Below are 20,413 nucleotides of genomic sequence, written 5' to 3' on the forward strand. Positions count from 1 at the left end.
CTCAGATCGTGATCCTGGGGTTCTGGGGTTGAGTCCTGTATTAGGTTCCCCACAGGGAACCTGTTTCTCCCTCTGCCTGTGTCTCTGCCTCTCTCTCTCTCTCTGTCTCTCATGAATAAATAAATAAACCAGTCTTTTTTTTAAAAAAAAGAAAGTTATTAATAACAAAGAGCTTTTTTACAATGGTAATGATTAAACCCGATTTCATGGGTGGTAGTAAAGAACTGAGGACAGCTATGGGAACACATTCACCTTTCAAGAATTTTAGAGATTAATAAAGTGTGAGATAGACATAACAGTTTGAGGAAATGGTAGTGCTTGGTAGTATTTTTTATATGAGAGAAATCTGAACATATGTGTGTCTATGTGTGTATATGTTTCTGGGTGTGTGTGTGCATGCTGCATGCCACTGTAACTCAACAACTCCACTACCTTATAGGATTATTATAGGAATTAAATGAAATCACGTAAAATAAATAAATAAACTAAATAAAATAAAATAAAATAAATAAATAAAAATCTTTTAAAAATAAACAAACAAACAAACAAGCAAACAAACAAACAAATAAAAGCATTTTATGAACTAAAAAGCACCATACTAATACTAGGTGTTATTTTCTTCATTATACATAAATTCTAACATACATTTATTTATTTATTTATTTATTTATTTATTTATTTTTAAAAGATTTTATTTATTTATTCATAGACATAGAGAGAGAGAGGCAGAGACACAGGGAGAGGGAGAAGCAGGCTCCATGCAGGGAGCCCGATGTGGGACTTGATCCCGGGTCTCCAGGATCACACCCCAGGCTGCAGGCGGCGCCAAACTGCTGCACCACCGGGCTGCCCTTATTTATTTTTTTTAAAAGATTTTATTTATTCATTCATGAAAGAGAGAATGAGAGAGAGAGAGGCAGAGACACAGGCAGAGAGAGAAGCAGGCTCCATGCAGGGAGCCCGATGTGGGACTTGATCCCAGGACTCCAGGACCATGCCCTGGGCCGAAGGCAGGTGCTAAACTGCTGAGCCACCCAGGGATCCCAAATTCTAACTTTTAGAATATAAGAAATATACTTATGTTTCTTACCATTCAAAATTCCATTCATGTTTTATGTGAATGTAGTCATGAATCAATGAATTTTATCTTCAGGGTTCTCTCCTTGTAACTACTAGAATTCTTGACAGCTCTGTAAGATGAAATCCCCAGATAAATTGAAACCAACAGTTGCCATCTCAGAAGTTGAACAGAGAAAAATGGAAAATTATGTTAAGCTGATTCTGTGGTCCTCATACACCTGCAGATTATAGGACAAAATACTGACTCTGGGGATTTGCTTGATTTTTCTTTCTGCTTTGGGATCTGTTGTTAATTTAGTGAAAACATATTTCTGCTGGGCAAGACTCAGGTAAGGCTTAGGTCAAGTTATAAAGCCAAGTCTTTTATCACACTCTGACAGAAAGAAAAACCATGTCTGCACAATGTCACCATCAAGAAAAAAATAGTGTGTTTTGCTTTGGGGCCTTTGGCTTGAGGTTTTCTTCATATTTTAAAAACCACTAAGGAGCTAGAAAGTTTATAGCTAATGGGTAGTAATTAAATTGTGTATAGGCAAAACTAAATAAAATCCATTAAGTAGTGAGATTGCATTACACTCTGTGATTTTGTCCAAATATTTTTGTAAGAGTAGATTCTCAAACTCTTGATATGAAATCAGTGGAACAATCTTCGTGTTTTGTTACTCTTTTACATATTCAGGAGCCAGTAATTGAACCTATCTGAATCTCAGTGTCTTCATCTATAAAATCAAGATAATAAGAATTATCTTATAAATCTGAACATTCATAGACACAGGAGGCAATGGACATCTCACCCCTGTCTTCATAGAATTTTAGATATTCAAAAGGCAGTGTTACTAAAATAGCATTTTATCTCTTAAGCATTGAAAAACTTTGGCACTCAGATTTTAGCTCTGGGTTTGAAACAGAGAATCTGTGTAAAATCTAATTACAATCCAGGCCACGAAAAGATAAGATGAGACATACAACAGACTCTTCATGTTGGTCACATTAAAGAAAATGGGAACAAGATGGAGGTTAAAAAGATTTGAATGTTATTTTAATACAAGTCATCACCCTGAAAATCCATTGTATTTTATAAACTTCAGAAGGGTTTTTCTAAATATTTTTAAATTAATTTAAACAGTCTGTGTCTCTTTACACCTTTTAGTACAAATTAACGCACAGCTTATTAAGTCTGCATTTTAGGAACTATAAACAAACATAACTTTATGGAAGCCCATATTAGTTTAAGTGAGACACCTTTAAATTAGAAGACTTACATAAAACTATCAAATGTAATATTTGGCTATCACATATTTTCTCACATCTAGTGAATTTCTTGGGCTGTCCCCAAAAAGTCTACTCTGAGTAAAAAGATGCTTAGGATGGAACAAGGACAATCTTTCAGGCTAACCTTACATAAGAAGCACATTGGCAGCAAATCTTCCAAGCCATCCTTGTCATATGCTGCTCTCTGCTAAAGACGTGAACAGTGCAGCACACTCCTGGAAGAGCAATGAGTCACAGGCAATACCTGCCACATGCATTATCCTCAAGGTAAATGCGTGTCATGAGACAAGGCCACGGAGACCTAAAATAGGCTGAGCCTGTCACTTAGTACCCGAAATAATTACTCAAGAAATAACTCTTTCTAAGAGGACAAATTACCCCATCAGCATAAAATGACACTCTTATGAAATTGTTGGATAATATCTTTTCAAAAACAAAAAAAAAATTCCTGGTGATCACCCTGACGTGAAAATTATCAATTAAAATCACACCAGCAAAAGGAGGTCAAGAATTGTTTTCTAAAATCTCTTCTCAGTTCCAGACTAGACTCGAAGTCACTCCCTCAGAAGGACCACAGTAGGAAGTGGCCAAGAGAATCCAAAGGAATCAACTACCAAGTAAACCAAAAAGTAAGTACCTTAGAAAGACCAGAAAGACTGCAGGGTTCCCTGGGGGAAGAAGCCAGGAAAAGAAGTCGCACAGTCCAGGTTCTTAATACACATGCCTGCTGAAGACACATGCCCTTTCACAGAGGACATGGAAGGGATGACTGAACACAAAATTTTAAACATGGTCAAGATTAACTAAAGCCAATTTTTGCCAGGTATATTAGTTTCCTAGAGCTGCCATGACAAATTACCACAAACTGGTTTAAAACAGCAGCAATGTATTATATTACAGTTCTGGAAGCTATAAGTCTGAAATTAAAACATCAGTAGGGTTGTTTCCTTCTGGAGGTTGAGGGAGAATCTGTTCTATGTTTCTCTTGTAGCTTCCAGAGGTTGCCAGCCGTCCTTGGTGTTCCCCGGATAGGAGATGCATCCTTCCAGTCTCTGCCCCCACTGTCACATGGTGCTCGCTCTCTCTCCCTGTCTGCGTCCAAATTTCCCTCTTCTTATAAGGGTACCAGTCACTGGATTAAATTCCACCTTAATCGAGTATGACCTCATCATAACTTGATTATATCTGAAAAAACACTTTCTAAATAAGATTACATTCACAGACACTGGGGATAAGGACTTGAACATGTCTTATTAAGAGATGCAACTCAAGCCACAACACTAGGTCTTTCAGAAGTAGCCTGACCCTCCATTACCAATATGATCTGGGACCATATGGCACAATGTGAGGAATCAGAACGTTAAAAAACTCAGCAACCTTCAAAATCACCAAACTCAACTACCTTATTTTATAGAGGGTTAACAGATCTTTCGAAAGCAGCAATTTACAACCAACTATAATTTTGAGATCCAGAGTACAAACAACTATGAAGATTGAGACAGTAAACTGTTTTTATTTATTTTATTTTATTTTATTTATTTATTTATTTTATTTTATTTTATTTCATTTTATTTATGTATTTTATTTATTTATATATTTATGTATTTATGCCCTGCTCCTGCAGGGCATGGAGCCTAATGCAGGGCTTGAAGTCCCAACCCTGAAATCAAGACCTGAGCTGAAATCAAGAGTCAGACACTTAACCAAATGAGCCAAGCAGAGGCCAGGAGGCTGTAACTGTTATTAATAAAAAGCACTAAGTTGGGGCAGCCCCGGTGGCTTAGCGGTTTAGCATCACCTTAACCCCGGGGCTTGATCCTGGAGACCCAAGATCGAGTCCCACATGGGACTCCCTGCATGGAGCCTACCTCTCCCTCTGCCTGTGTCTCTGCCTCTCTCTGTGTGTCTCATAAATAAATAAAATCTTTAAAAATAAAAATGAAGTCTATCTTTAGATTAGGTTAATTGGTGTGTGTGTGGTGGGGGGAGTAAGAAGCTGAAAAACCATGTGGGGCTTCACAGACATTCAAGACTAAACCATTTTAAAGCAGCAGAATGTAACCAGGTAAGAGACACATTCTTTATTTTCACATTTCATTTTTACCCATCTTAAATACAAGGCTACAGAGCCCTGATCTCAGCTGGAAATCGGGGCTGAGCTTTCAATAGAGCAGGACCGTGATGTTGTATCGTTGTATCTTCTAAACAGCCCAGGTGCATAGTGAGTGCTTGTTCCTTACATGCTACAGAATCCACAGTGTTTTGCCACAGCATTGTCCCCAAAGGAGAGAAGATGGCTTGGAGGATCACTAAAGATTCAATCTGTAATGTATGGACAGCTGTAAATAGAAAAGAAAACCAACCCCATTGTTATATTTGTCTTAGAGTGGGTCATCTGATTGGAGATGGATAACTTCATAGATATAGTCCAAGTTTATTGGGTATGATGAAATCTTCCTAAATAAAGCCATTTCTTCTGTTGTAACAGTTGTCATAAATGCCTAATTAGAAAGTAAGAGAAGTCTTTTCAAAGTTGGCTTTCTTCAAGGGGGTAGCTTATTAAGGATATTCTGAATAAGTACTTCATGTCATAAATCTTAGCTGATGATTGATGCTGATAATTTGCTTAATGTTGATTTTCCTAAAAGGCCTAAATTGTGAATCTAATCAACCTAATAATCCCCTGACTCTAGACCCGACTGTAATAAACTCACCCATAAAAGATGACTAGCATGTTCCTAGGTCTATGCACCAATAGCATGTTCAGAATTTCTTTGCCTTCTTTATCGTGAAGTTATTTCTTACCTAAATTCATTCAAAGTGGCAAATCATCCCCTTTGTCTTCTTTTCAGTTCATCTCCACCTCAATGGCCATTTCCATTCTACAGTCATCTATGCATTCATTGTTAATCCTGGATTTCAGACTTCTATTTTAAATTGTCTAGTAGCTTTCTCTACAAGGTAGTCCCATAAGCATCTCATAAGCAGTATAGCTGGGTGATTAGGAGCATATCCCTTAGCGCCAGATCCATCTGGATTCGAGTCTATTGCTTATAATGAGACTTAAGATGCTGATTCGTCTTGAAGCTTCCATTCCCACATCTATAGGATGGGAATAATATGGCATCCACTTCATTAGGTGGTTGTGAGAATTCATATATAAAATATTCACACAGTACCCAGTTTATGGCAAGTGCTCCATAAATAAACATTATAAAATATAAAACTGAATTCATTACTCCACCTATATGTCTGTGGCTCTCACTCAGTCCCATCCTCTTAAATTCATTTCTTTCCATCTCTGTTATATCCTATGGGTCACTTAGTTCCATTCATTTCTGTTCTTTTATCTTCTTTTTCTTTTTTAAAAAGATTTATTTATTTGAGAGAGAAAGAAAGAGAGGGAGGTGAGGGGAAGAGGGTGAGAGAGAGGGGAGAGAGAGGGAAGCAGATTCCCTGCTGAGCATGGAGCCCACTGCAGGGCTCAATCCCACAACACTGAGATTATGATTTGATCCAAAATCAAGAGTCAGATGCTCAACAAACTGAGCCACCTCAGTACCCCTTTTTTTTCTTTTAAAGACTTTATTTTTCTAGATCAATTTTAGATGCACAACAAAACGAGAGGGAAGTACAGAGATTTCCCATATACTCCGACCTCACACAGGCACAGCCTGCCCCATTATCGACATCCCCCAGAATGGTCCATTTGTTACAACTGGTGAACCTATATTGACATACCATAGTCATTCGAGTCCATAGTTTATATTAAGATTCATTCTTGTTGCTGTACATTCTATGTGTTTGGACAAATGTATAATGATATGTTCCCATCATTACAGTATCATATAGAATATTTTCATGGCCCTAAAAATCCTCTGTGCTTCACCTATTCATCACTTCCCCTAGGAATCACTGATCTTTTTACTGTCTCCATAGTTTTGTCTTTTCCAGAATGTAATAATTTGGACTCATGCAGCATGTGGTCTTTTCAGATTGTCATCTTTCACTTAGTAATATGTGTTTAGGTTTCCTCCATATCTTCTCATGGATTGATAGCTCATTTCTTTTTCATGCTGAATAATATTCCATTGTCTGGATGTACCACATTTTATCTATCCACTCACTTACTGAAGGTCATTTTGGTTACTTTCAAGTTTTAGATGCTATGCCATCCATGTGCAGGTTTTGGGTGGACATGTTTTCATCTCGTTTGGGTAAATACCAAGGAACATGACCGGTGGATCATATGATAAGAGTATGTTTAGATTTGTAAAAAACTGCCAAAGTGTCTTCCACAGTGGTCGTACCATTTTATATTCCTAGCAGCAATGAAGGAGAGTTCCTGTTGCTTCAAGTCCCCCTGAGCACTGGGTATTGTCAGTGTTTCAGATTTTGGCCATTCTAATAGATGTGTACTGGTACCTCATTGCTGCCTTAACTTGTATTTCCCTGATGACATGTGACATGGAGCATCTTTTCATATGCTTATTTGACATCTATAAATCTTCTTTAATGAAGTATCATTTAAAGTCTTTGGTTTATTTTTTTATGGGTTGTTTGTTTCCTTATTATTCAGTTTTAAGAATAATCTTTGTACATTTTATACAAATTCTTTGTATATTTTAGATAACAGTTCTTTATCAAATGTGTCTTTTGCTAATATTTTCTCCCAGTCTGTGACTTGTTTTTTCATTCTCTTGATATTCTTCTCCCTTTATTTTTTTAAGGTTTTATTTATTTATTTATGAGAGATACACAGAGGTAGAGACATAAGCAGGGGGAGAAGCAGGCTCCTCGCAAGGAGCCCCATTCAGGACTCAAATCCCAGACCCCAGGATCACACCCTGAACTGAAGGCAGACTCTCAACTGCAAAGCCACCCAGGTGTCCCTCTTCTCTCTTTAGAATATAGAAAAATAATTATATGAAATTACATTTTTTTTCTGAGATGAATGTTGCCAATTGAATAATATAACAGAGAAAGACCAATTTGTTTTTTTTTTGTTGTTGTTGTTGTTGTTGTTAAGATTTTATTTATCTATTTATGTGACAGAGAGAGCACAAGCAAGGAGAGCAGCAGAGGGAGAGGGAGAAGTAGGCTGCTGGCTGAGCAGAGAGACCTATATGGGGCTCCATCCTAGGACCCTGGGATCATGACATGAGCCAAAGGCAGATAGATACTTAACCAACTGAGTTGCCCAGGTGCCCCATGGGAAGACTATTTGTAATGAAACTTGAAGTAAAAAACAAGATATACTGTCTAAGGGTTTAGTTGTTGTAATTTGAAGGTTCAAATATAACAAAGTAAAAAAACCTAAATATTTTATTTCATTTTAGGTATAAGAAAAATTATAATTTTTTAAACCTTGAGAAACATTTTCCTAAATGCCCTAGACATGGCCAGTGCCAAATTGTATAATGCATCATATGGCCTTGGAAGGGGTACTTAGGTAAAGTGTTCTGCATAAATAGCAGCATTGGAAAAACAAAACAGAACAAAACCATGGGAAAAAGACAAAGAACAATCTGTATCTTTGCTCTGCCCACCTAAAAAGCTCTGTAGCAAAGTGGCTAAAAGCATCCATTCTGAGGCCTGTCCTGGCTCAGTCTCAAAGTAGAACAAGTTACTTTGTCTCCGTTCCTTGGCTTCCTCATTGATAAAATGAGGACAATAATAGTAATAAGGGTTGTTCTAAGGATAAAGTTAATAGATGGAAAGCACTTAGAAGAAGTTCCTGGCACAAGGTAAACAGTTAATATAAGCAATTATTTTTACATTGCTGTTTATGAGGATCAAATGAAACGTTCATAATCTTTGAAAGCTATACAAATTGATATCTTATGTCAATAATAAAGAAGAAAGATATTTTCTTTAAATCAGATTATTTGGTACTTGACAAGAATTTGCGGGGCTCTTCTCACATATTTGCTTGCACTTAAACTCAGCTATAAAAATAAATACTGCTTTTTGAAATTCATGTAACTGCATTTTTAAATGTTTTATATCACTTAACACATTACATTAGTCACGATTTGTGTAGACTCATTATTTTGGAATCTTGCAGTCTTTCTAAATGTTCTCTAAATTCACTCTATTTGAGTTAAAAAAACAAATCACGTTAGACTGGTAATAAGAATCCAGGGTTCAAATTCCAGTTGGCTATGAACAAACGGAATGTCTTTAGGCAAATCATTGAGCTTTTCAAAGCCTCAGTCTCCTTACACATAAAATTACCAGGTAGGAGCAGATAATCTCTAAGGTCATATCCAATTATAAAATTCCATGAGTTGTAGGTTAGGATAAACATCACTATCTTTGTTTTCTGTTGGAATAGATTTTAAAGGACTTGCCTTACGTCACACATTTGGAATTTTAAACAAGCAAAAAATACCATTCTCCTGGCTCTCAGACTGAACTTTTAGTGCAGTGAATCTCGGCTTTTCAAATAAAAATGCCATAGAATTCCTCTACTCTGTAAAAATATTGAAAATAAAGACAATTGAAGCAAAACAAACTGTACAATCTTAGCAACCTGATACCACCTGAAAATACTTCTTAGCTTTAAACTCTCTCAGACAAAATAATACCTCTACCAGCTTAATGGAAGCAAAAATCAAAAATATTTCCAAAAGTACAGAAGTCATCTTTTTTATATAGCCTGAGATCAACAAACTGCTTGTGCTGCTTCCCTGCACTGGTCTCAATACTGCCCAATTTTAAGAAAACTGCAGTGACCAGTGCAGTACCTGACACCACCTATGCCCCACCAATCAATATACTAACATGCCTGGCAAAGGACAGCAGGAGGGACAAGAGGTTGGCCGATAAAAGAAATAAACATAAAGCATTTTAAAGTCTACTATTTTCTTACTAATTATGTTAATATCAGACAAAATAGACCTCAAGACAAGGAATATTACCAGAGATAAAGAGGGATACTCCATAATACTTTTAAAAAGTCAGTTCATTAAAAACATATGGCAATCTTAAATGCATAAGTAATATATGACAGGGCTTTATAATATGTGATGCAAAAATTGACAGAACTAAAGGGAAAACAGACAAATCTATAGACAGAGATGGAATATACATTTTTTTCTTTCAGTCATTATATTAATGTATCAAATAGAGAAAAATCAATAAGGATAGTGAATTTTTAACCAACACTAACCAGCACTGAGAAGAAGTTCCTGGCACAGGGTAAACAGTTAGTATTAGTGATTATTTTTAAGCACATTGATGTCCTTGATGTTTATAAAGCACAACCGACAACTGCATAAAGTACTTTTTCTCCAAATGCACATGGAACAAATATCTAGAAGGACCATATGATAGGGCATAAATCAAATCTCAAAATTTTTCAAAGAACTTAATTATACAGTGTACTTCTCTGACTACAACAGATTTAAATTAGAAATCAGTTACCAATAGATATATGGAAAAACCCCAGAATCTGGAAATTAATAAACCTATTTTTAAATAATCCATAAGTCAAAGAAACCATTTAAGTATAAATTAGAAAATATCTCAAGCAAAATGCTAAAGAAGTCAAATTTGTGTATGTAGCTAAAATTGTGCTTTGAAGGCAATTTCTAGCTTTATATTGAAGAAAAGGAAGCATTTTAAAATAATGACCTACACTTCTACATAAAGAAGCTAGAAAAAGATCAGTGGTTAAACTCAAAGTAATTAAAAGAAAGAAAACATTTAAAAATGGAAAACAATGATATGATAAAAAGGCAATAGATAAAATTAAAAAACCAAAAGTTAGATCTTTGAAAAGATTTTTCTAGTAATAAACTCTGTCAAGACTGATCAAGGGGGAAACAAGGAGGGGAAGAAAGAAAAGTCACAAATTCTCAATATCAGAAATGGGATAAAGATATCACTGCAGACCTTATAGACCCTTAAGAGAATAAAGGAGTATCATGAAAAACTTTGTCAATAAATTTTCCAACTTAGATGAAATGGGAGTCTATTAAAAACAAAAATCATGAAAACTGGCACAAAAGGTAATAAAAAAAATCTGGACATTGCTATAACTGTTAAAGATATTTAACTCTATGGGAACATTTAAACTTTCCCACAGATACCTCAAGGCTTAGGTAGTTTCATTAGTGATTTCTTTCAAACATTTAAGGAAGATCTAATATAAATTCTATGCAAACTCAGAAAATAAAGGAGGAAACTTCCCAATATGTTTTATGAAGCTAGGATAAACCCAATAGTAAAACCTGACAAGAACATTTCAAAAGTACATACCAATAACACTATTGAATATAAATGCAAAAATTATTGACAAAACATTACTAAGTCAAATCTAGTAATATAGAAAGAGTATAATAATGCATCATGACTAATAGGCTCTTTCTTATGAATACAGGACTAGTCATTCAGTGTAATTTATTATAACAGTATCTCATTAAAAACATAAAATATATTAAAAAACATAAAATATGACAAAAACTAAATCTATAAATTTGGAAATCTAGGAATAGAAAGAGAACATCTTAAATCTGATTTTAAAAAATCCTAGGGGACGCCTGGGTGGCTCAGCGGTTTAATGTCTGCCTTTGGCCCAGGGCGTGATCCTGGAGTCTCAGGACTGAGTCCCACATTGGGCTCCCTGCATGGAGCCTGCTTCTCCCTCTGCCTGTCTCTGCCTCTCTCTCTCATGAATGAATAAATAAATAATTTTTTTTTAAATCCTAAAAAGAAACCATGGTTTTCTTTCCTCTGCTCTCACCAACACTTTCGACACTAAATGTATAGGGTTTTCCCCCATGCTGATGCATCCGATACCAGCTAAGTATCCTACAGTTCATTCTGATACTATCTACCTGGAGTTAGTGTTAAATCTCACAAGTTAAGGGCTCAAACCCATAGACTTTAACCACTTCACATGCAAGACACAACTCTGGACCTCCTGTACTCATAACTGAGCAGCTATAAGTTAGAGTTTCCCACAATCAATAATTTTCTGGAATGGCTCACAGAACTCAGAGAAACACTTATATTTGCCAGTTCATATAATAGAATATAATACAAGATACAGACAAACAGCCAGATGAAGAGGCACATAGGGTGAGGTCTAGAAGTGTCCTCAGTTTAAGAAGCTTCTGTCCCTGTGGAGTTAAGATGTGCCACCCTCTTAGCATATGGATGTGCTCACCAACCAGAAATTCTCTAAGCACTGTACCTTAGAGATTTTTGTGAGGCTTCATCATGTAGGCATACTGCATTATTAATTAAATCTCTAACTCCTATAGGAGGATAGGAAAAGCTTAAAAGCTCCAAGCTACTAATCGTGGCTTAGTCTTTCTGGTGACCAGTCCTCATCCTAAAGTTATCTGGATAATATTTGGCCTTTCCTATCACTCCTATAATTCCAAGGGAATTAGGAACTCAGTATCAGGAACTGGGGTCAAAGACCAAATATTAGAACATGAGATTGTCTTAGCATCCCTATCACTCAGGAGATTACAAGCTTTCTAAAAGCTCTGTAAGAGGATTTGGTGGCAGATTATATAATAATATACATCTTATTACTTACCAGGACATCTATAAAAAACACAGCTAACATTATACTTAGCAGTGAAAGACTAACATGTTTCTCTTAAGATTAGAAACAATTTCTCCTAAGAATGGCTCTTCTATTTAAATTTGAACTAGAAATCTTAGCCAGTGAATGAGGCAAAAAAAAAATAAGAAACATAAATATTAGAAAAGAAAAATTTAATTGTTTTTATTTGTTGATGATGATTTTTGTACATAGAAAATTCTAAGAAATCTATAAAGAAATAAATGTAATAGATGATCTTTCAGGGTTTCAGGTTATAAAGTCCATATAACAAAATTAAAGTATTTATACTACTTGATTTCAAGGTTTACTATAAGCCACAGTAACTAAAATGGTTTAATATTAGTGTACAGATATCCACTAAGGTGGTGGAATAAAATAGATTCTAAAAATAGATCCATGCTAGGTGGAAATCTGTTGACAAAGGTATTAATGCAATTGAGTAGGGAAAAAATGTCTTTAAACATATGGTGCTGAAAAAAATGTACATCCACATGGAAAAGAACAGTCTGAACTTCTGTCTTACACCATACAAAAAATTAGAGATTGAGCATAAGACTTAAAACTGCAAAACTTCTATAAGAAAATTTCAGAGACTATCTTACAACCTTGAGATAGGCAAAGATTTTGTAGACAAGACAAAAAATTGCTAATCATAAATGAAGAATAATCAAGTGGATTTCAACAAAATTTAAAACTTCTGCTCATCAGCAACACATTAAGAAAATGAATAAACAATCTAGAAACTGAGAAATATTTGTTACACATCTGTGATAAAGGACTGGTACCCAGAGTATATAAACTACTACTGTAAATAATAGAGACAATCTAATTTTTTAAATAGCCAAAAATTTGAACATATACTTAAAAAAAGAAACACAAGGCATGTAAATGACCAAGTAGCACATGAAAAGTGCTCAACAGCATTAGTCATCAGGGAAATTCAAATTAGAACACAAGATGCTACTACTATATACCACTCAAATAGCTAAAGTTTAAAAACTTACATTATAAATATTGGCACAGATACGAAACAATTGGAACTCCCATATTACTGGTAGGAGAGAAAAATGCAGCAACCACTTCAGAAATTTTAGTTCTTTATAAGTGATACATATTCCTATTCTATGACCCAAGAATTCTACTCCTAGGCATTTACCCAGGAAAAATGAAAACATGTCTACACAAAGACTTTTTTTTATAAGAACATTCATAGCAACTTTATTTGTAGTAGCCCAAAACTAGAAAATAAAATGTCCATCAATAAAAGATTGGTCAAATCATGATATGATATCACAAAATGGAAAGCAGTACCTGGGTGGCTCAGTGGTTGAGTGTCTGCCTTTGGCTCAGGTCATGATCCTGGACTCTTGAGATTGAGTCCCGCATCAGGTTCCCTGTGGGGAGCCTGCTTCTCCCTCTGCCTATGTCTCTGTCTCTCTCTTTTCGTCTCCTGTGAATAAATAAATAAAAATCTTTTTAAAAAAATAAAAAATAAAATAAAATGGAAAGCTGCAAAGCAATAAAAAAAATGAACTGATATCCAGAATCTCAAATATCAAAAACATTTTGTTGAGCAAAAGAATCTAGATGCAAGAGGGTATTTTATTTATAGAAGTTTCAAGAACAGACTAAAGTGTGATAATAGATATCAGAACAATTGTGGGGGGGGATGAGAAGGAGGGGACTGATTGCAAGGCACATAAGGCAATTCACCTTCACTGGCATGTTGGTCACATAGGTACATACATTTGTCAAAACTACCAAGATATACAGTTAAGACCTGTGCATTTTATATTTCAACAAATAAAAATCTAGCATTTTCAAATACTTAATTTATGTTAAATACAAGGCATGTCTGACCCATTTTTAAGAAAAAAATTATAAAATAGCTAAATTATATTATGATTAGTCAGAGTACAAGATGATCTTTGCTCTGGATACTTGTGTGGGAATTCCTCTAATAATAAGGTCCTATACTACACTAGAAATGATGAGATTTACAAAAATATAGTTTAAAATAGCTTTTTAGGAACATATATGCTGATTTAGGACCCTGAATATATCCTGCCAGCCCTTTCTGGCCTGCCAGGTCTCTGTGGAGAGGTCTGCTGTTAATCTGATATTCCTCCCCATGTAAGTCAGGGATTTCTTGTCTCTTGCTGCTTTAAGGATCTTCTCTTTATCTTTGGAATTTGCAAGTTTCATGATTAAGTGTCGAGGTGTTGAACGGTTTTTGTTGATTTTAGGTGGGGGATCTCTCTATTTCCTGGATCTGAATGCTTGTTTCCCTTCCCAGATTAGGAAAGTTTTCAGCTATGATTTGTTCAAATACATATTCTGGACCTCTGTCCCTTTCGACGCCCTCGGGAACCCCAATTAAACATAGATTTTCTTCCTCAGGCTGTCACTTATTTCCCTTAATCTATCCTCATGATCTTTTAATTGTTTGTCTCTTTTTTCCTCAGTTTCCCTCTTTGCCATCAACTTTTCTTCTATGTCACTCACTTGTTCTTCCACCTCATTAACCCTCGTCATTAGGACCTCTAGTTTGGATTGCATCTCATTCAATTGATTCATAGAATCAACTCAAAAATTAGAAAATATCCCAGTCATCTTGGTTCCAAAGAATCTCTCAGGCATTTGACTCAATTGTCGCAGAAGTATGGGTAACTTGAGTTCATTTTCCAAAGAAATAGTCCTCATAGTAGGCATGTCGCAACTGGTGAGCTACCCATGTAAGGGTTCTTAAGCACACAGGGAAAGCACATGTTTCAGAGGATTAAAAAAGCTGTAATAAGTCAATCTAGCTTACATATGACATTTTCCTGCATGGGCAAGTATCTTCAGTTTTATCTTGACATATCTACTGCTATCTTTCTAAAAAGCTGCTTTTGCACATGAAAAATTGCCATTTCACATATAGCAAAACACTTAAAGTCTCCCTCACACATACAACAAAAAGTCATATGGTCTCTGGAAAATTGGTTATATTTTTATCATTACTGAGAACTGGTTAAAATTAAGTTATATAAGTTTATATGAGCCTAACATACTGTCTTATTAACTAGCTATTGGTAATATGATCTACACATGATCTATAGTATAACCAAGATGTTTCCAATACTTGCTTCCTCAATGACCTGACTATGTGAAGTCTAATCATATCATAATTTACATAAAAATAGAGAACAGGGAGTCAAAAAGATGTAGTCAGGACTGAGCTACTTGGAATAATGCCTTTCTGTCCTCAGGAACAGGCAGACACCAATCCAATCCTACCAATGACTTCCCCTTCCACAAATGTGAGCTAAGCGGCTCTTTTTGGATTCAGTACAACTTACCACTGCCATGGCCAATGTCAGAGCTTGTGGTCAGGGTTGGGCAAAAAGTAAAAAGAAGCCAACAGATCCATGAATGTACTGGTCATGCTGTACTGGGTTTGGTCAAGCAGAAAGCTTTGTGGTGCCACTCCCAGCAACACCTTGATCATTCACTCCATACTCAGCTAATACTGAGTGGGTGACAGAGGAAAAGTGACTTAGCCTCATTGGACAGAGACACTACATTTAAATATTACTATTCGTTAATGGGTAGATTTGGGGTATACCTAAACCATTTGGGGCCATATCCAACTTAGTTACTAAAAAACCTGGTGGTGCTTTGTAGAAAATTTCACTATTAAAAGCAAATATCCCCTATTTTGACTAAACTCTGAAAAAGAAGTTATGGAACACTTAGTCCTACTATATAGTAGGCTATTAAGGTGTATTTGTTGAATGAATGAATGAATGAATGAATGAATGAATGCTATAGGGCTCTAGTACACTGCTGAGCAGCTCCAATATTTATGTACCAAGTTAACATTACTTATTGGTTTCATCTGAATATGTATATTTACTAAAATGATAAGAATAGCTTGTTACCAAGTATTGACTGCAGAGCTAGTGGAGCAGGGATACTATTTTGAAAATATTATACCGGTATGCTCATCTGGGGGTTCCCCTCCCAGTAAAATCAAGAACCTTTAACACCTTTAAAGAGGAGCGAAAAAGAACAAAGAAGTTATTGTTCAGCTTTAACTTGCAAATTTTATTTGTCAGTTCCATTTTCGTTTTGAGGCCCAGTTTTTGTTAAGAAGGAATGGAAATTTGTTGGGTGCCTAGGTGGCTCAGTGGTTGAGTGTCTGCCTTCGGCTCAGGTCATGATCCCGGGGTCCTGGGATTGAGTCCCGCATGAGGCTCCCCACAGGGAATCTCCTTTCTCCCTCTGCCTATGTCCTTGCTTCTCTCTCTCTCTCATTCTCTCTCTCTCTCTCTCTCTCTCTCTCTCTCTCTCTCTCGGTATCTCTCATGAATAAATAAAAAATCTTTAAAAAAAAAGAAGGAATGGAAATTTGCAAACTCCAAAGGCTTTCCTTAAAATATGAAGAATTGGAGCCTGAAAGACAATGCAGGGAAATGAAGCCAGAAAGAACTCAGAATACAATAGAACTCTCAAATGAAAGGAAGGAGGAAAAAAAAAAAAAAAACCTTTAAACCTTTTGGTCTCGGAGAGAGGTGGGGATAAGAAGAGATAGTGAGAGAAAAAATGAAGGAGTTCAGACTCAGGGCATCCTGGCTGTCCTCTAAGAGTCAAACCCCTGGGTGGGGATACAAGTGGTAATAGAAACCCCCAAATAGGACTAGAGGAATTCAAGTACAGAGGGACTCATTCCTCAGTTCTCAAAAGAATAATTTTTTTAAAATGCAAACTCCTTAAAGACGACTAACATTTTACATGCCATTTCAACATGATGCCAGGCTAACAGTGTGGGAATGGTGGAGGGTGGTATTTCATACCACAGTATGTAGAGAGCAGAAAGATGGAAATCCTGGGTGTTCCAGGAAAATTGAAGCCAAACAGCTTGGAGGGTAGGATGAAGGGCCACAGTGAGCAAAGACTTCATATCTAGAGGCTGTGGCAGGACTCACATTCTTTAGGGGAAGATAAAAGTTTGATGTCCCAAACCAGGCAGGACTAGCCATACTTCAGCGACCACCAACTCAAGACACCTGGGCACAAGATATGACCAGCCATACCCATGGAGCTTCAGAGAAGACACAGGAGACGCCCCAAGTGCCATCCTGCCACCATGATAATCGACACTTTGTCCCTCTTTCCTGTCCCCAGTCATACTGGGGAAGGAAAGAGGAGGGAGGTGAGTGAGACAGCTTTATAAGGAGTTTCAATTTTAAACTGATGGCATTTACATCTAAAAGTCACTACTTAAGTCACCTCTTACTAGCAATTTTTAGTTCCCCTCCCACAACCCACCCCCCTTCCACCATTAGCAGAAAGAATTTGAAAGCTAGATTAGATTAGTTATATAAAAATAATTTTAAGTTCCTTTCTTGGGGCACCTGGGTGGCTCAGTGGTTGAGCATCTGCCTTTGGCTCAGGTCATGATCCCCAGGTCCTGGGATGGAGTACCACATGAGGCTTTCCACAGGGAGCCTGCTTCTCCCGCTACCTATGTCTCTGCCTCTCTCTGTGTGTGTCTCTTGTGAATAGACAAACCCTTAAAAAAAAAGTTCCTTTCCTTGTGTGCCTGAGTTATATTAAAATATCAATAATTAGTGATAGCAATTATTATGTACCAGGCACTATTCTAAGCTCACCACAGTTGTTAACTGATGTGTTAATGGCAACTATTCTATGAAGTAGGTACTATTCTTTCTTTTTTAAAAAAAGATTTTATTTATTTATTCATGAGAGACACACAGAGAGAGAGAGAGAGAGAGAGAGAGAGGCAGAGACACAGGCAGAGGGAGAAGCAGGCTCCATGCAGGGAGCCTGATGTGGGACTTGATCCTGAGACTCCAGGATCACGCCCTGGGCTGAAAGCAGGCGCTAAACCACTGAGCCACCCAGGGATCCCCTTTTTCACTTTTTTTTTAAATTAAATTAAATTAAATTAAATTAATTTTTTTTTTTTTAGTAGGTACTATTCTTATACTCATTTACAAAGGAGAAAATAAAATCACACAGCTATTAAGTGACAGGACCTGGACTCATACCAGACAACCTGGCACTAGAATCAGGACTCATAACCCCCCTGGTAAACTGCAGGTAGGTGTGAGTAAATACAACTTTGCAGAGGAGCAAGCAGTACAGCTGGGATTCAACTCAGATGGCCTAGTTATAATCAGAAGTGCTTTTTGCCATGCTATTGCTTTTTTCCCCTTTTCCTCTTCTTCTGATAGGAGAACTGCTTTTCCTTTGGGTACCTGCACCTTTCCACAAGAGCCTGTCAGCCAAGGATCCCCAACAAAACCAGCTGATTGGTGAACTTCTACTCACCTTAAAGAATAAGGCCAATCAAAATCCTTCTCAGAGATTGAAACAGACCCTGGGAGACAGAGACAATCTCTCCTCTTCTGGGATTGTAGGTGCTAGGGTAGATGGTACTCATTCATTTTAGTAACCGGCATGTGAATCACCTTCTTATGTGAGGAATCCACCACCTTGGCAGCAGATCAGAGAAGCCAGATATATCAGATATTCACTTTTTCAACCTCCCTTGTAGCTATGGTGTCAGCATAACAGCCAAGCCAGAGTAATGAGATGTACAGACTCCAGGTTTTGATTAGAAGTTAATGAACTAAAGAAGTGGAGACTGCACAAAATCTATTTCTAGAGAGGACAATACACGGCAGCATCTACATCCCATTTCTAGAGAGGCTGCAGTTCTAGCAAGGGTGTTGGAGGCCCAGGGTCCAGCACCTATACATTGCCCCCAAGGGGGCTATATCAGGTCACTGAGGGGTGTCTGCAGGAAGACTGTGTTAAGGCTTCTGAAAGGGAGCCTCTGGAGCTTGCCTTCCAGCCCTCCTGGAGGTTCTGTGAGCTACTTGATAAATCTCTTTTCATAAGTCTCTACTAAAAATAACCATTTAGTTTCTTGTGCTTAAAACGAGGGAATCCGCTTTAGTTTTCTATTGCTGCTGTATTAAGTTACACAAACTTTGTGGCTCAAGACAACACAAAATTCTGGGGCACCTGGGTGGCTCAGTCGTTTGAGCAGCTGACTCTTGATTTGGGCTCTGGTCATGATCTCAGGTCCTGGGATAGCCAGTGTTGGGCTCCCTGCTTGGTGAGGAGTCTGCTTGAGGATTCTTTTTCTCCCTCTGCGCCCCCCACCATGCCCTCGCCCCCTGCCACCCTGCCCCCCCCCACACACACTCTCTCTCTAAGATAATAAATAAAATAAACCTTTAAAAACAAAAAGACAATGCAAAATTCTGTTATGCTTCCAGAAATCAAAAGCCCTAAAATCAGGGTATCAGCAGGGTTGCATTCCCTTCCGGAGGCTCTAGAGAAAAATCCATTTCCTTGCCTTGCTCAGCTTTAAGAGGCTTCTTTCTTCCATCTTTAAAGCCAGGAACATTGCAGTTCTCTGATTATTCTTCCTTATCGCATCTTCCTCAGATACTCCTTCCCTTCTTCTGCCTCTCTCTCCCACTTCCTAGAACCTCTGTGATTATACTGGGTCCACCTGGAGAATTCAGGCTCTCCCTATTTTAAGGTCAGCTGATTAGCAACATTAATTCCATCTGCATTAATTTTTCTCTACCATGTAACTCAACATATTCACAAGTTCTAGGGATTAAAATGTGGACATCTTCGGAGGCATTGTTTGGCCTATCACAGAACGTCAATGACACAGATACCTCTATCAGGTATGCTTACAAGCAACAAATGGTTAAGGAAACAGGGGAAATCTGGAAGCTACCATCTGACCTGACTGTGGCTAAATATGATAAAAATCTTCTTGGTATTAATGGTGTGGCAAACAAAAGGCTGATTTGAGCCACTATAATAGGAAGCCACTCTCCTCATCCAATTCTCTGATCATTCCGTAGACCTGGAAGGAAAAGAAAGGCACCTTTGAGGAAAAAAAAAAAAAAAAAAAAAACTTGTCACCACAGAAAAGCAAGCATTGTCCACCCTCTTCCTAGCTTTTCCTATAGAAAATATGGGAAGTACGCAATATGACAAGATAACTACATACTGGGAAAAGGGAAACATTCAGTACTTTGAATCTTTATTGACATTGGCTTTAAAATGTGCTAATTACTAGAGACCCATCCTGTGATACACCACTCATAGTTAAGGATTATAATATCAGAGAAGCCCACTACACATAGGCCCAGTATAAACCATAAAGCCATCATGTGATTATACTCCAAGTTGAGTGTATAATTGAAATAGGTAGACTCAGAAGTGGGCAGAACCTGCACATGAGTTCCCTGAACTGTGGAGAGATTGAAATGGATGATTAAAAACTCTTTGAACTCCCAACAGCTAATACAAAAACTAGTTACACCACCAAAGATGAAAGATGCATGGGTCATGATTCTTATCACATTTCCATTTACCTTACCTTTTGATCATTGTAGCAAGCAAGTTGGGTCTTATAGAATAACAGTGGATTAT

At 37.1% G+C, this 20,413-nt stretch overlaps 1 long non-coding RNA gene across 3 annotated transcripts in view; it reads right to left on the reverse strand.

Annotated features, from left to right (window-relative positions):
* The window catches only part of LOC144316232 (uncharacterized), a 192,005-nt gene that overhangs the window by 124,411 nt on the left and 47,181 nt on the right, over positions 1 to 20,413 (reverse strand). For all 3 annotated transcript variants that reach the window (XR_013382086.1, XR_013382085.1, XR_013382087.1), the window contains exons 5-8: positions 19,718 to 19,841; positions 18,278 to 18,441; positions 13,250 to 13,388; positions 1,091 to 1,190 (exon numbers count right to left, since the gene is read on the reverse strand). This is a non-coding gene — a long non-coding RNA (uncharacterized LOC144316232). The remainder of the gene's footprint in view (positions 1 to 1,090; positions 1,191 to 13,249; positions 13,389 to 18,277; positions 18,442 to 19,717; positions 19,842 to 20,413) is intronic.

This window comes from Canis aureus, chromosome 6 (genome assembly GCF_053574225.1).
Source record: "Canis aureus isolate CA01 chromosome 6, VMU_Caureus_v.1.0, whole genome shotgun sequence".
NCBI lineage: Eukaryota > Metazoa > Chordata > Mammalia > Carnivora > Canidae > Canis > Canis aureus.